The 16,312-nt window shown below is 44.5% G+C and overlaps 1 protein-coding gene across 2 annotated transcripts in view; it reads left to right on the top strand.

Moving 5' to 3' along the window:
* THSD4 (thrombospondin type 1 domain containing 4) overlaps positions 1 to 16,312 on the top strand; it is a 665,429-nt gene that overhangs the window by 470,475 nt on the left and 178,642 nt on the right. The gene's annotated exons all lie outside the window — the stretch shown is intronic.

The raw sequence follows: 16,312 nt of genomic DNA, 5'->3' as shown, positions 1-16,312 counted from the left end.
GAGTCAGTGATGCCATCCAACCAGCTCATTCTCTGTCATCCCCTTCTCCTCCTGCCTTCAATCTTTCCCAGCATCAGGGTCTTTTCTAGTGAGTCAGCTCTTTGTATCAGGTGGCCAAAGTATTGGAGCTTCAGCTTCAGCATCAGGCCTTCCAATGAATATTCAGGACTGATTTCCTTTAGGATTGACTGGGTGGATCTCCTTGCAGTCCAAGGGACTCTCAAGAGTCTTCTCCAACAATACAGTTCAAAAGCATCAATTCTTCGGTGCTCAGCCTTCTTCACAGTCCAACTCTCACATCCATACATGACCACAGGAAAAACCATAGCCTTGACTAGTCGGACCTTTAGACAATGCAACAATAAAGCTGAGAGAGAAAGAACACTTGTGTATAAGACATCATGTGGTGACCATGGAAAGAAGTAAGTCTGGAGGGGCCTGGAATACTGGAAGGGGAAATATGGGACTTTGGGCTGGGAAACCATTCTGGTTTCTTGAGCAGACCATAGTCTAGGTGAATGCTGTGTTCTGGCATGTTCCACCAGGCAGTGAAGTGCTCGATGAGCCCGGGTAGAGGCAGCAGGGACAGAGAAAGGAGATGGGGGGGAGCTTCGGGCAGCTCCCCAGTTCCCCACCCCCACCGCCAGCCCTACATAACAGTCACAGGGCCCCAGCTACCCCAGGAGCTGAGCAGACGCCTCCCTCTAGAAGTGCAACGAGAAGCTGTGCATCTGGCCTCACAAGTCAGAATGCAGAACACAGTTTGCCGCAGAAACCATGTCCTTCTTGGTGTTGGATTTTGGCCCGCAGAACCTGCAGAGCTGTGGACTAGATGGGCTTTTTACGGGTAGGTCTGGAAGCCAGTGCGTACTTAGTCGCTCAGTCGTGTCCGACTCTTGAGACCCCATGGACTGTAGCCCTCCAGGCTCCTCTGTCCATGGGACTTCCCAGGCAAGAACACTGGAGTGGGTTGCCATTTCCTTTTCCAGGGGATCTTCCCAACCCAGAGATTGAACACACGTCTCCCACGTCTCCTGCATTGGCAGGTGGGTTCTTTACCACTAGCAGCACCTGGGAAGCCCCTGGGAGCCCAATCACCATGAATAACAGAGTGGGCTGGCCAAGAAGTTCATCCTGGCTTTTCTGCAACATCGTATGGAAAAACCCAAACGAACTTTTTGGCCGACTCAATACATTCTTTGGGGAGATGTGTTTATAGTTCAGCTTTCAATAGGTTTTTGGGATCTAGTCTGCCTTAAGCCAAGGACAGCCTACCTTGGAGGAATGCTGAGATGTGAGGTGTTAAGCATCTGGGTTACAGTACTGGTTGAGGGAGGGGACGGGTTGTGACATTCACTGAGCAGGTACCTGGGACTGTGCTGGGCTCTCTGTGTGCCCTCCCATCTAGTTCCAATTCTAGTTCTGGGGGGTCGGTAGGGGCATTTTTGTGCAGAGGATTGGACTCTGACAGAGGTTAATTAGCTTTTCCAAGGGTAGACAGCTAGGGAGAATTGAGGTCTGTAGTTCAAGTTCTTTCCAGAGAGAGATCAAATCTTTTGACTGGAGGTTCTCTTCCTGGCCCACCCTTGACCTTTACCATCACTGTGATAAAAATAACCCATAAGAAAGCCTCATGGGGGCACCTTTTGAAAACATAACCAGTCGCCCGAGGCTGTGTGACAGTGGTGGGGTGGTAACACCCCTCGTAGCCTCTCCTGCCCTTTCCCCACACTAAGACGGTAGGTACTGTTATACCCATTGCTTCTCTGTGTCTGGCTGAAAACTCTTACTGTCAAATCAGTGACTGTTTATGGTCATTAATAAAAGGGCCAGTGAGGAAGGAGGAGAAAGGGGAGGCACCCAAGGATGGGAGGGACCCAGGGAGGTGGGAGGTGGCAAGAGGCAGATGGATGTGAGCTCCCTGGGGGGCAAAGCACATACTATGTGCTTGCCTTTTCCTGCTGAGAGCCTCGTCCACACCTTTGGCCCCACAGCCCAAGGACCCACTGGACTGCAGTCACCGTTTGGTCTTGTCCATTCCCAAACCTGCATGGGTCTCTTTCTAGCCGAGATTTCTGCTTCTCTGTGAGCCAGCCTCTGCCCTGGCCCAGGAGGATCCAACCTGACCCCAGTGTGTCCAGGTGATTCAGACTTGCCATATCAAAAATTTCCCCACCCTGCCTTCAGGGAAGACCTGGGGCCGCCTTCTTGGCACTGACAGCAGATGTGAGGAGGCGATGTTCCAGGTCACTTATACTCCGGCTTCTATTTACACAGCAAGCATTAACCCATTGCCCACAGTGTGTCAGTCTGCATGATACACTGGAGCGTAAGCTACAGTCTTGGTCTGGAGTCATTAACAGTGGAGAGAGAGAGGGGAAGAGAGAGAGAGAGCAAGAAAGAGATGTTCTACCAAAGTATATTTTATGCCTGAAGAAGGCCCAAAAACCTTGGGAGCAGAGATAAGTGAGTATCTGAGTGTTGTTGGGATCAGGGAACTGGGGACACCTTCTCTGAGGTGGTGACCTCTGAGCTGGGCATGGAAGATGGAGGAAGCATTTACCAGGTATGTAGGGGATTGGGCAGTCCAAGTGATGGGAACTCAGTGGGCAGGAGTGGGAGCAAGAGAATTTTGGTTGGCCAGAGCATGTGGACCAGCTGAGTTTGGAAAATCAGGTGATGTTGTTACTAAACTAAATGTATTGGGCTCTTCACTGTTCAGTCAGACAGGGATTGGCAACTGCATGGGAGGACTTTTGTGTAGATACTGGGTGATGCTGGAAAGCCACCAGGGGTAGAAGGCCTTGGAAGTCAGACACTGTGAGTTCTAAAACTTATTTTAATAAGCAATTTAGTTAGAGCTTGGGAAATTCAAAGGAATTCAAATTGCATTGTATGTACACGCCAGTCCAAAGAAAGCAGACCTCATCCTCTACCAGTTATTGTATTTCCAGAGCCCTGTTCATAATTAATTAAAGAACTTTCTCCCCTGAATTATTAGAGCAGAAGAATCCCACCATCCCAATATCTGCTAGTTCAATCAGTTCAGTTCAGTTCAGTTACTCAGTCGTATCCGACTCTTTGCGACCCCATGAATCGCAGCACACCAGGCCTCCCTGACCATCACCAACTCCCGGAGTTCACCCAGACTCACATCCATCGAGTCAATGATGCCATCCAGCCATCTCATCCTCTGTCATCCCTTCTCCTCCTGCCCCCAATCCCTCCCAGCATCAGGGTCTTTTCCAATGAGTCAACTCTTCGCATGAGGTGGCCAAAGTATTGGAGTTTCAGCTTTAGTATCAGTCCTTCCAATGAACACCCAGGACTGATCTCCTTTAGGATGGACTGGTTGGATCTCCTTGCAGTCCAAGGGACTCTCAAGAGTCTTCTCCAACACCACAATTCAAAAGCATCAATTCTTCAATACTATCTGTTTAAAGATGGTAGGTACTCTTATACCCATTTCTTAGATGAGGAAACCAGAACCCAAAGAAGCTAAGGTCAGTATAAGTGGCTGAGAAGGATTTCTGTCTGTGTTTCCATAATTACACATATTGGTTTCACTGAGATGGTCCAGCTTATCTCCAAACCCTTAATACTGGGACATGAGCCCTTCTATCCAACCTCATCATTACTTTTCTTTCCCAGCAAAGGTTCTGTTTTGGGTGGTTTTTTTTTTAGCTGTTGTTTTTTAAATCACAACCAGAATGTCCTTGAGGTATTTCTTGTTTGTGTTTTTTGCTTTTTATGAGTATTCATTCCATCTTTTATTAAAAACATGTCTTTAGAGAAATCAGTGCATGGTGAGTGAAAGGCGACTTTCTGTTTTGCCAGCTGGTTTGAGGGGAGAGTGGCCTTCCACAAATGACACGGTACATGCCACCCTCTGTGGGTAGAGACGTAGTCACAATCATGACATCACTGTGGCTCTCTCTTTCTCTCTTTTTTCCAAGTACAAACACGAGATAATTATCCTGAAGTAGCCATCTGTTTCTCTAGCCCAATAAAGGCAGCGAGTGTCCACCTCCCAAGAGGTGCTGTGAAAGCTTGTTGCTGAGAGTTCTTTGTTTTATAAGCAGTGAGTTACTGTACAGATTAACCTTAGCAACCCAAGACTAGATCCATGAGAACAAACTGAGGTATTTTAGTTTTATCTAGTTATTCCAGATGAAGACACTTGTTGGGGCTCTTTAAATATATATATATTTATTTATTTATATATGTATGTATCTGCTCTGGGTCTTAGCTGTGACAAGTGGAGTCTTTAGTTGTGGCATATGGAATCTAATTTCCTGGCCAGGAATTGAACCCAGGGAGCCTGTATGGGGAGCTCAGAGTCTTAGCCACCAGACCACCAGAGAAGTCCCATGCTGGGGCTCTTTGAATTCTAAAGTTTCCTGGTGTTGAAGAGACCCAGGATGATATTAGCACAGACAGTGTTCTTCAGACTCAGTTTGGCCGACCCATTAACAGGGGACCATTGCTTCCTATTGTGCACGGTGGGGTGAGAACCCCGTACTCTTCCTAGCTGGGGAAAGATGCCCAGTCTGGGGGGCGCAGAAGCAGAGGGAGGTGGAAGGGTGCTGGTGGGCTTGCTGGGCCCTGGGGTGACCTTGGCCCTCTTGGCTTGGAATGCCATTGTTTAAAGAGTTGCAGCCAGAGATAGGGGTGGGGATGAAGGAAAGCAGCCAAGAGACATTGAAGTCGCAAGCTGTAGGGAACGAAGCTGGGTGAGGCAGAGAGGAACTATTGCTACACCAAAATATTTGACTAGATTTCACTTTTTTCCTTCAGTTCAAATTCTTGAAAGTTTAGCTTTGAAGTTGTTTCTTTTCTTCTTTTCTTATTGTTCCAACAATATTGTTCTTTTAATCTTGTTTTTTTGGGGGGAACGTAGACTATTTAGATTATTTCTAAATCATAGCATCAAATTTCTCAAATTCCTGGGGATGCTTTCAGTCGTAGGCCTTCTTTGGTGCAACCCAGACTCTTCTGTCCCAAACAGGCAAGAATGTGTAACAGCAGCCTGGCTAAAAATGACAGTGGGTCTGTAGTGTCTGAGTGCTGCCTCACTCAGTCGTGTCCGACTCTTTGCAACCTCATGGACTGTAGCCCGCCAGGCTCCTCTGTTCATGGGATTCTCCAGGCAAGAAGACTGGAGTGGGTCGCCGTTTCCTTCTCCGGGGGATCTTCCCCACCCAGGGATCAAACCCGCATCTCTTAAGTCTCCGGCACTGGTGATAGGCAGGTTCTTTAACACTAGTGTCACCAGAGTGCACATTTTCAGAGTTGTTAAATTGATTCTATGTACTTATAATTGATGCAGTGCTTTCTATGTCTTCATATAGAATACGTATGGTAATTCTTCGTATAGACAACACTATAAAGAGCATAGTAACAGCTGTCATTAGAAGGATAATAAGATTGTAGAGACAAAGTTTTCTGCCAAATATCATGTTTACAAGAGAACACAACAGGGACTTCCCTGGCAGTCCAGTGGTTAAGACTCTGAATTTCCAGTGCGGGGGGCACAGCTTCAGTCCCTGGTGAGGGACCTAAGGTCCGGCCACATGGCACAGCAAAAAAAAGAAAAAAAAAGAGAGAGAGAATACAACCTTTTTATTTCACTTGGAAAAACAAGATGAGATGCTCCCTAGTCAAATCACTGAGCTTCAGTAGATTCGTTTCTCTTGTATACTCCCTTCCTCCTTCCAGGTCACTGGGGGTTTTAACAAGCTCAACACTCCAGATGAGAAAAACCTCTTCCATCAGTGGCCTCCTGAGTTGAGGGGGAGAAGCAGATTCCACCACCCAACCCCGAAGCACAACTTCTGAGCCCCAGGGGTAGTGCAGTACATCTCATCAGGGTAATGCCTGTGTCAGCCACAAAGGAAGTGAGTTCAAGCACCCTCCTGAATAGCTTTTCATTTCTCCTTCATACATTTAGCAAGTGCCCGATGCAAGCCAGATCCTGTGCTGAGCCCCAGGATTGCCAGATGAATAAGCCATGATTCAAGGTGCTCCCAGGGGAGAGAGACATGCTCATCGGTACAGACTAAGTTTAAGGAGGATGGCCACACAGAGACCTAGGAAGGGTTGTATCAGAGGATAGAGTCACCAGGGTTAGCCATTGTTCTCAGAGCCACTCACTTTCAGCTTAGACCTTGGAGGACTGGTAAGCACTGATCTCCCTTCAGCCAGGGCAGCAAGAACAAAAATCAAGGGCAGAGGGACTTCCCAGGATGTCCAGTGGTTAAGAATCCAAGCTTCCACTGCAGGGGACATGGGTTCCATCCCTGGTTGGGGAACTAAGATCCTGAGTGACATGTGGTGCAGCCAAAAAAAAAAAATATATATATATATATATATATATGTATATATATTTTTAAAAATTAAGAGCCGAAAGTATTCAACTCATGATATGTTTGGAAAATGCCAGTTTGGCTGGCATGGCTACATCAGGAGGCTGGAGAGGTTAGCCAGGTTGTATTCCAAAGCCAAGAGTTTGATCTGAAGGCACTAATGGGAACTGAGAAGAGACGGGCCCCAGGATATATACATGATATCAAGTATAAACATGCCAGAGGATTCCTTAGGAAGACCAGGATCTGACTGACGTTTGGGGAGAAGGATCACTGCCTTGTTGAATCCATTTCCTTTGGCATTATAGCTCTCCTCCACCTCTCCCCCAGGCTTTGTGCTGGAGTCTTCCATGCACAGCCCAGGGCTCAGGGCTATGAACAGTAACTAAGAGAAATTTTTGAGGCAGAAGCCAGCAGACCTCACAGGTTTGCATCTGAGTGAACCCCACTGTGTGCTCAGAGGAGCTTTGCCACCAAGCCTTCTCTGTAATCTGTGTCATTGCTAAATGAGTTGCTGGTATTCTTCAAGATGGCAGATGCCCCCAGGCTAATGCCAGTAACAGTATTTCCATAATTAAGCTCACAGGTGGGAGAACAAATCTCCTACATAAATTCTTAATTAAGTACCACTGCACAATAAATTAGTTCTATTGAATGCAGCTTTTCACTCTCAATCCCTCCCAGCCACAGAATATATGCAGAATCCAGAGAAACCATAGTTTTCTGAATATGCTTCTGAAAGAACCATTTATTTTTCTAACATCCAGAATGAGAATAGGGCTTAGGCAACTTCCACAGTGTGTGTGTAGCTATGTGAGGTTCAGGAACAGCCCTGGGTTCAATTCCACCACATCTCTGACAAACCAGATAACCTCAAGACAATTGTCTCACAAGACTGCTTAGTACTTAAAGAGATGTAATAAATAACATTCTTTCAAATAAATGGACACCAAGGAGGGAAAAGGGGGAGAGTTGAATTGGAAGATTGAGACTGACACATATAAACTACTATGTATTAATATAAAATAGATAACTAAAGGGATTGGGGGCAGGAGGAGAAGGGGACGACAGAGGATGAGATGGCTGGATGGCATCACCGACTCGATGGACGTGAGTCTGAGTGAACTCCAGGAGTTGGTGATGGACAGGGAGGCCTGACGCGCTGCAATTCATGGGGTCGCAAAGAGTTGGACACGACTGAGGAACTGAACTGAACTGAACTGAACTGAATGGGAACCTGAGAACTTTTCATTGGAAAAGACCCTGATGCTGGAAATGATTGAGGGCAGAAGGAGAAGGAGGCTACAGAGGATGAGATAGTTGGAAGGCATCACTGACTCAATGGACATGAACTTAAGTGAACTCCTAGAGATGGTGGAGGACAGGGAAGCCTGGCATGCTATAGTCCACGGAGTTGCAATGAGTCAGACATGACTTAGCAACTGAATAGCAACCGAGAACCTATGTTTTAGCACAGGCAGCTCTACTCAATGCTCTGTAGTGACCTAAACAGGCAGAAAAATCCAAAAAAGAGGGGATATATGTGTCCTTATAGCTGATTCACTTTGCTGTACAGCAGGAACTAACGCAACCCATTGTAAAACAACTATACTTCCAATAAAAATTAATTTTTTAAAAAAAGAACACTCCTTCAGTTTCTCTGAAGTTTTTTTTTTTTTTTTTAAAGATTGATGAAGGTGTGTGTCACCAATATTAGGAGCAACCCAGGAAAAGTTTCACCCTCTTCATGACTCCCTTTCTAACTACTCATACTTGCTCTGACTTGTTTATTTTCCTTGAATCCCACTTGCACTCACAGTCAATATTTACAGTTGGGACCACTTGAAAAGCCTTAGTAAAACCCTCAGTGATGTTGGGTACAAGTGTTTATTTCATGTGGTTTAGTTTTGTCTCCTAAACTAAATGGTAGACCTTTGAGATCAGGGGCCATGTGTTATATTTCTTTGAATCCAGCCCTCTGACTCTAGCATGGTGCAATGCTGGTTACATGGTATGTACAAGTTAAATAGTTGATTGATGGATTTGCTGTGGTTTTTCCTATCCAAGTGGAAATATGGATGTTTGTCCCCTGAGGAGGATCCAAGTCCTCTGAGCTGATGTCATACACGGAGTTCACTTTCCATCGGCCTATTTCTTCACGTGGTCACATCCTCCCTGGACACAGACTGAGCCCCTGATATGTCAGACCCTTTCCATGCACTAGAATATCTTCTCTTAGGCACCAAACTCTGAGGCTCAGACTTGTGCGAGCTTTTCACTGTTCTGACCAGACCTTGGTTACCTGGAGGCCATGGAAACACTGTGGAGTATCTCCAGGGTGGAAAGGACCTAAAAGCAGGAAACCTGCCCAGTGGTAATGCAGGGTAATTAGACTCCATCCATCCAGTGGTATGCACTGCCCCCCACCCATCCCACAAGGTCCCGCTTCATTTGTTTTGTAAAATCTGATGAAGAGCTTTTTTTTTTTTTTTTTTTTTTAAAGTAAGACCTCTTCCATTCTGTACTCAGCCGCCAAGGGGGGTGCTGGCTGCTGGCCCTGAGGAATGTGTGTGCACTCAAGGGCAAATGTCATCTCCCTGCATTGTGTGCAGAGCTTGCTTTGTGCCTGAAGACAGGGAGCTGCATAAAGCCCCAATGTCTTCCCCACAATGCACCCCAGTCTATGGAGTGCCTTTTCGGTGGCTCTGCTGAGATGCACTTTGACTCTCTGTCTTCCTGTAAGCTCTCACATCTCGAATTCTGAGACATGCATGCTAGGTTAGAGTCATCTTTCTGTTCTGACTCCATCTGGTGAAAGCCTATTTAATTTTCCTTCCAATGTGACTGATATGAGCAGCAAAAATTTTTTTTTCTTTAAAGACTGAAATAGCGATTAAGATTTAATAGCAGTGTGACCTTGGGAACATACCACTAATTAGCTACAGTCAATACTGTGGATTCAAGAGTATTCTGTGCAAGACTGCCACTCGCACAGAAGATTCTGTCTAGATTTCCAAGCTTTGCCCTTTTCCTGGTATGCCTGCCTCCCAGGCTTCCAATGGTCAAGTCACTTCATCCCTGCCCTAGCTCAGATATCACCTCCTCCAGGAAGCCTTCTCTGGTTTTACTCTTCTTCTGAATTCCCACAAGGCTTTGTTTCCTCTTGAAACGCTTTTCATTTTTTTTCTTTCTCTTGTCTTGATAAGTGCCTATGTTACTTGTATTCTTCTGTAAGAACCTCGAGGAAAGAATCTGTGTTTTCTTAATCATTATCCTTTCCATAATATCTAATATAGTGCCTTACACATACGTGCCACTTTCTAAATATTTGGTATATGGGCATAAAAAAGGAGTTATTGGGAATTATTTCAATGAGTTATACTCAAATATTTTTTTGTTTTGCAGGATTTTTTTTACGGTTTTACTGAGATGTAATTGACATATAATATTGTATTAGTTGAACTGTATAGAGCATAAAGATTTGATGTATGTGTGTATTGCAAAATTGTTACCACAGTAAGTTTAGTTAACATCCATCACCTCACATAGCAAATTCTGAGTATACAGTGCAGTATTGTTAACTACATGACATCCCTAGGACTTATTTGTCTTATAAGTTGAAATTTGTACCCATACTCAACTACTTTTAATGACCTCTACAATCAGTTCCTAAATACCTTCTCTGATGATGATGATAATAATAACTAAAATAGTAAGAATGACCATCATTCATCGAACAGTTGCTACTTTCTACAAAGTAGCAGCGCTTTATGTTACCCTCCTCAGTAATGAGAAAGTGTGGTTTTAGAGAGAGTGAATAACTTGCCCAACAACCACAATGAATAAATGATAGAGGTGAGATTTGAGCTCAGCTCCATCTGACAACAGAATGAGAGCCATGAACGGTTGTATTATCCTAAAAATTATCATTAAAGAGTGATTTCTGCTGTATGCAAGAGCAGTCTCTTTCCCTTTAAAATTCACGTGTTTGTGAAATCAGCCTAGAATGAAAGCCTTTCACAGCTAGAAAGAGCATTATAGGTCATCTACACTTACCCCAGCTCCAGCGACTGCCCCCCTGGTCTCCATGGTGCTTCTAAAACAAGGGAATGGAAACCTGGGTGAGCATTCCCAGGCGGCCAGACTTTGGGAGGCATTGTCACGGGCCTGCCAAACCTCCTTTCATGTTGGCTACTTTGTAAATGGCTATAATTGCACCAGGCTTTGGTGGAAGACTTTGAGCCTAATAAAAATGTCAAACTCATTAAGGAGGTTTCCAAGACTAAATAAACTCTGAAGAGGCTGTAATCTCTGATGGCTCTAAATTTGCAAATCGCAGGAATGTGGAAAAATATACCTGCCATGTACAGAGCTACTGAAATGTCACTATTTATTGCTTCAACGTCATCTTGTAATGGAGGTTCGGTGGCAAGATCAGAAATCTCTCCTGAAAACATTGTAACACTCTTTCTTTACTGTAACAAAGCAGCTGTGTGTATGAGCCGGCCTGTATGTGTCACCAAGCAAACTCTAGAATAAACACAAATTTGATTAGCCTGGAGTCAGAGCCAAAATATCAGTATATTGGAAATGTTGAAAGTCAGGGCGAATGGCATTTTTTCTGTCTTCTGGGTGGCTTAGGAAAACCGTAAGAAAAACAGAAGTTACACTGGAGAGAGTTTCACATGTAGGAGGTAGAATTTCAGCTGAATCTTAAAAGTTGGTTTTGGAGAAGCAGTGTTCTGGGAGACAGAAAGAGCTGAGGGACAAAAGCAGAGAGTATAATGCGGGGATGTTGATAAAAGATGATGGGGTGCCTGGAGCTAAAGGTTTTATACTCGGGGATCTGAAGCACTTAGTGATTTATTAACATCCTCTTAGATGCTGAGCGAGAGGCTTAGCAAAAATTGCCTCTATCCTCACGTTAGTCCTATAAGGCCAGTGTTATATTCAGCTTGCACTCAGTCGCTTTCTCATGTCAATTCTTTGCAGCCCCACAGACTGTAGCCTGTCAGGCTCCTCTGTCCAAGGGATTTTCCAGGCAAGAATACTGAAGAGGGTAACCCTTCCTACTCCAGGGAATCTTCCCACCCCAGGGACTGAACCAGTGTCTCTTACATCTCCTGCATTGGCAGGTGGATTTATTTTTACCACTGAGCCACCTGGGAAGCCCTGTATTCCGTTTGCTGCTGCTGCTGCTGCTGCTAAGTCACTTCAGTTGTGTCCGACTCTGCGATGCCATAGATGGCCTCCTACCAGGCTCCTCTGTCCCTGGGATTCTCCAGAGAGTTAATTAAAACTGAGATTCATGCAAATCCGTAGAGGACAGAAAGAAGATTGGTGGTTGCCAGGGGCTGAGAGAGGGAAAAATAGAAAGTGATTGCTAATGGGTATGGGGTTGTTTTGGGGGGAGATGCGAGTCCTAGAACTGGATCAATGTAATGTTTATACAACTTTGTGAATATACTACTGAATTATATACTTTAAAATGGTGAAATATATGGCATGTGAATTATATCTCAAGAAACAATAATGATGAGGGGAAAATAAACAGAGGAGCAAATGACTTTCCCAGGGTCACAAAGCCTGTGGTCATTTGAAAAACTGGGATTTCAACTCAACACTTCCCAGTGCTGAAGCTTGTGATCTTCCCCTTAGACTATGCTGTCTTTTGTCCTTTCAGGATCTGTGAAGGCTTAGCCATGAGGTTGATTACAGATTTTTTAAAATTTTTTTAAAAAATTTGTCTACACCAGGTCTTCGTTGCAGCACATGGGATCTTCCTTACAGCACATAGTCTCATAGTGGCAGCAGGCAGAATCTAGTTCCCTAAGCAGGGCTCAAACCCAGGCCCCCTGCATTGGGAGCATGGAGTCTTAACCACTGGACCTCCAGGGAAGTCCCTGGTCTCAGACATTTGGTCAATGAGTAAAACGTATTTTTACAAATGTCATGATGCTGACAGATACAATGTAGAACCTCATGGGTCCTGAGACACATAGTAAGGTTTCTAGCAGGAAGTAACACACAAGCTATTACCTTTGAGGAGCAAAAGCAGTTCTGGACCCCACCTGAGGTCAGGAAATGCTGTGGTGCTGGTCCCAGTGCTCACTGACCAACTGCGCCTCGTGACGGAATATTTTTGGTACACGCAGTTGGTGGGCTATGACAGGTAGAGTCTGCAAGAGGGGATCATATTATGAAAGACTTGAAAAGCCCTCCCCTCTGGTGGGGAAAGTTTAATTCGGGATAGTGGACAGTGGTACATTAGGGACATTATTGTTGTTGGAAGGTTCTTCTGGCAGTGTGCAAAGGGTGGGTTAGTGTGAAGATGGAGTGAGCCAGGGAGGCCAGCTATAATCATCCAGGCATGAGTTGAGGAGAGTTTCGTTCAAGGTTTTTGTAGGAGAAACAGAGAGGAGGAATGAATTAGGGTGAGATTTAGAAAAAATAAATAATAGCCTCAGCCACAGATGGAGAGGAAACAGACACAGTTATAGGACTAGCCTATGTTTCTCTCTTTTTAACTCTAGGTTTTACAGCCTGGAAGACTAACAGCTTGGAGGTGCTAGGGATAGGCATGAAATAGAAAGGAGGCTTAGTCTGGGGAGAACATAATGGAGCAAGTTTACAGCCTAGGGAGTCTGAAGTAATGATACTGGAACGCTGGCACAAGAGTTGTGCTAGTTCCTTGCCCAGGCTCTCATCCTAGACAGATGCAGCATTTTCATTCTTTGTGTGTGTGTGTATGGCTACGTTGGGTTTTAGGTGCACCAGGTGGACTTCTTCTAGTTTTGGTACTTGGCTCAGTAGTACTCGGGTACGCAGGCTTAGTTGCTCTGCAGAATGTGGGATCTTGGTTCCCTGACCAGAGGTCTAACTCAAGTCACCTACATTAGAAGGCATACTGTTGACCACCAGGGAAGTCCCCTGCAACCTTTTTATTCTTTGAACTTCAGGAAAGTGTGGTCTGATTGATATGCCAGTGAGAAATATGAATGAGTAATAACACCTGGCAATCCAGTGCGTTTTTGTAACACTTTGTAATTTACAGATTATTTTGGCCTCTTTTTCTCTACTTATTATGACACAGTTTTATTATAATACTTCCACAATGGTGAATTTGTGTGCATAAAACTATACTTGAATTTAGTGTGGCATTCCATTCAGTGCTTTGAGTGACATAGGGAGTTCAAGAGGAAAGAATCAGAAAGACCCTGAATATTTGAATGGAAGACAAGACACTACCATCAGTGCCTGGCAAAATGTGTGTTATCTACATCAAATGAACAAATTAGGGGGGCTCCAGAAAAGTTTGGACTGTAAAGAAGGCTGAGCACCGAAGAACTGATGCTTTCAAACTGTGATGCTAGAGAAGACTCTTGAGAGTCTCTTGGACTGCAAGATCCAACCAGTCAATCCTAAAGGAAATCAGTCCTGAATATTCATTGGAATGACTGAAGCGGAAGCTGAAGCTCCAGTACTTCAGTCACCTGATTTGAAGAGCCAACATTGGAAAAGACCTTGATGCTGGGAAAGATTGAAGGCAAAAGGAGAAAGGGGCAGCAGAGGATGAGATGATTAGATAGCATCACTGACTCAATGGACATGAATTTGAGCAAACTCCAGGAGATGGTGAAGGACAAGGGAGCCCAGCATGCTGCAGTCCATGAAGTCGCAAAGACTTGGACATGACTTAGCAACTGAACAACAACAATTAGAAAAGTTATGCAAGCAAGTGCTGGGAAAATATCTGCATATTAACCAGTGTCAGTTACTTACTGTTTTAGGGTATATAAAATGTCCACTGTAATAGAAGAGAGTGGAATGGTGTCTTTAGGTGTTGAAAAAAAAAAAATCTGTCAGCCTAGGATTCTACATTTAGTGACAATATTCTTTAGAAATGATGGCAGAAGAAATGCTACGGAAAAAAAAGAAAGCAAGAAATGTCAGTAGGAAATAAAGGGATGGGAGTCTCTGTTTTAAGTAAAATGATCAAGGAGGACCTTTCTGGGAAGGTGACAGTTGTTCAGAGATCAGAAAGTGGGGAGGTGAGCCATGTGAACAAATGGGAGAAGAGGTTTTAACAAGCCAAAGGGCCCTGAGAAGGGTACATGCTTAAGAAACAGCATGAAGACCAGTGTGGCTGGAACAGAGGGATTAAGGAAGAGAAAAGGTGGTGACGCCATACAGTTGCCAGGGCAGCAGACTGTGTAGAGGATTATGGGAAAATAAATATATATCTTGTAGGCCTGGAACAATTCAAATATAAACTTGTTGTTCTCAAATTAGTTATTTTTAAAATGTCCTGATTTGGATGAGAAACATTATAGTAACCCTAAGTATGTGTCTCAGATGGTAAAGAATCTTCCTGCAATGCGGGAGACCTGAGTTCGATCCCTGGGTTGGGAAGATCCCTTGGAGGAGGACATGGCAACCCACTCCAGTATTCTTGCCTGGAGGATCCCCTGGACAGAGGAACCTGGCGGGCTACAGTCCATGGGTCACAAAGAGTCGGACACAACTGAGCGACTAAGCACACACACAACCCTAAGTATAGATCATTTAAAGATTTGGGTCTTTGTGCATATTGGAGTGTCATACTGAATGAAGCAAGTCAGACAGACAGGGAGAAATATATAACACCCCTTATATGTGGAATCTAAAAAGAAATTATACAAATGAACTTACTTACAAAACAGAAACTGACTCATAGACTTCAAGAACATTATGGTTGCCGGAGGGAAGGATGGGGGTAAGGAGCAACTAGGTTGGGGATGGGCATGTACACAGTCCTATATTTAAAATGGATAACCAACAAGGACCTACTGTATAGCACATGGAACTGTGCTCAGTGTTACATGGCAGCCTGGATGGGAGGAGAGTTTGGGGAAGAATGGATACATGTGTATGTATGGCTGAGACCCCTCGCTGTTCACCTGAAGCTATCACAACATTGTTTGTTAATTGGCTTATTGTTGTTGTTTAGTCACTAAGTCATGCCTGACTGTTTGCAACCGTGGGGACTGTAGCCCACCAGGCTCCTCTGTCCATGGGATTCTCTAGGTAAGAATACTGGAGTGGGTTGCCATTTCCCACCCCAATACAAAATTAAAAGTTTTTTAAGAATAAGGATTTGGGCCTTTATATGTACTGAAATAAATACATATAAACTTAGAACTCTGGAGGTTTAGACTAGTGATCTGGCTCTAGCATGAGTGTTGGACGATCATGTGGAGTGGATGCTAAGTGGAGAGAAGATGCTAAGTGGGCAAAAAAAAAAAAAAAAAAAAAAAAGAGGATGCCAATTCATTAACTATTGAACCAACCCAGGTGAGAGGTGAGGATGTCTTGGGTCACAGGGCAGGGGAGGTGTTAAGGTGTCTGGATCCTGGAAGTATTTTGAGGGGAAGTGGCATATTGGGTGCAGGATGTGAGAGGAAATGGTGCGTAGAGGGTGACATCAAAGATTCTGGTCTATACCGTGGGAAGGATAGAGTAGCCCACAGCTGAGATGGGGAACAGATTTAGGAGAGAAGATCAGGAACAAGAGTTTGGATTGTGAAGTTTGTGGTGCCTTTTGGACAGTTAGGTGGAGATGTTCAAGGCACGAGTATGAAAGTCAGAGGTTTGGGGAGAGCTTCAGAATGGAATGTAAATGTGGCATTTAATGCCAAGAGACTACATGGGCTTGGCAAGTATAGAAGAGAGAAGATGGTCAAAGAACTGAGCCCTGGGATGCTATGATGTTTAAAGCCTGTGAAATGAGGAGGACAGCAAATAAGATGGAAAAGTAACAACCAGGGAAATTCAGAATAAAATTAGGAGAAAGTGCATTGCCAGAAGCCAACTGAGGACAGTATTCCAAGGAGGAAGAAGTAGTCATCTGGGTCAGATGTTCCTGGTAGGTCCAGTAAGATGAGGACTCAGAATGAATCATTGGATTT

This window comes from Capra hircus, chromosome 10 (assembly GCF_001704415.2).
Source record: "Capra hircus breed San Clemente chromosome 10, ASM170441v1, whole genome shotgun sequence".
In the NCBI taxonomy this organism is placed as follows: Eukaryota; Metazoa; Chordata; class Mammalia; order Artiodactyla; family Bovidae; genus Capra; species Capra hircus.
The sequence above is the reverse complement of the archived record's forward strand: the minus strand, read 5'-3'. Positions and strand labels throughout refer to the sequence as shown.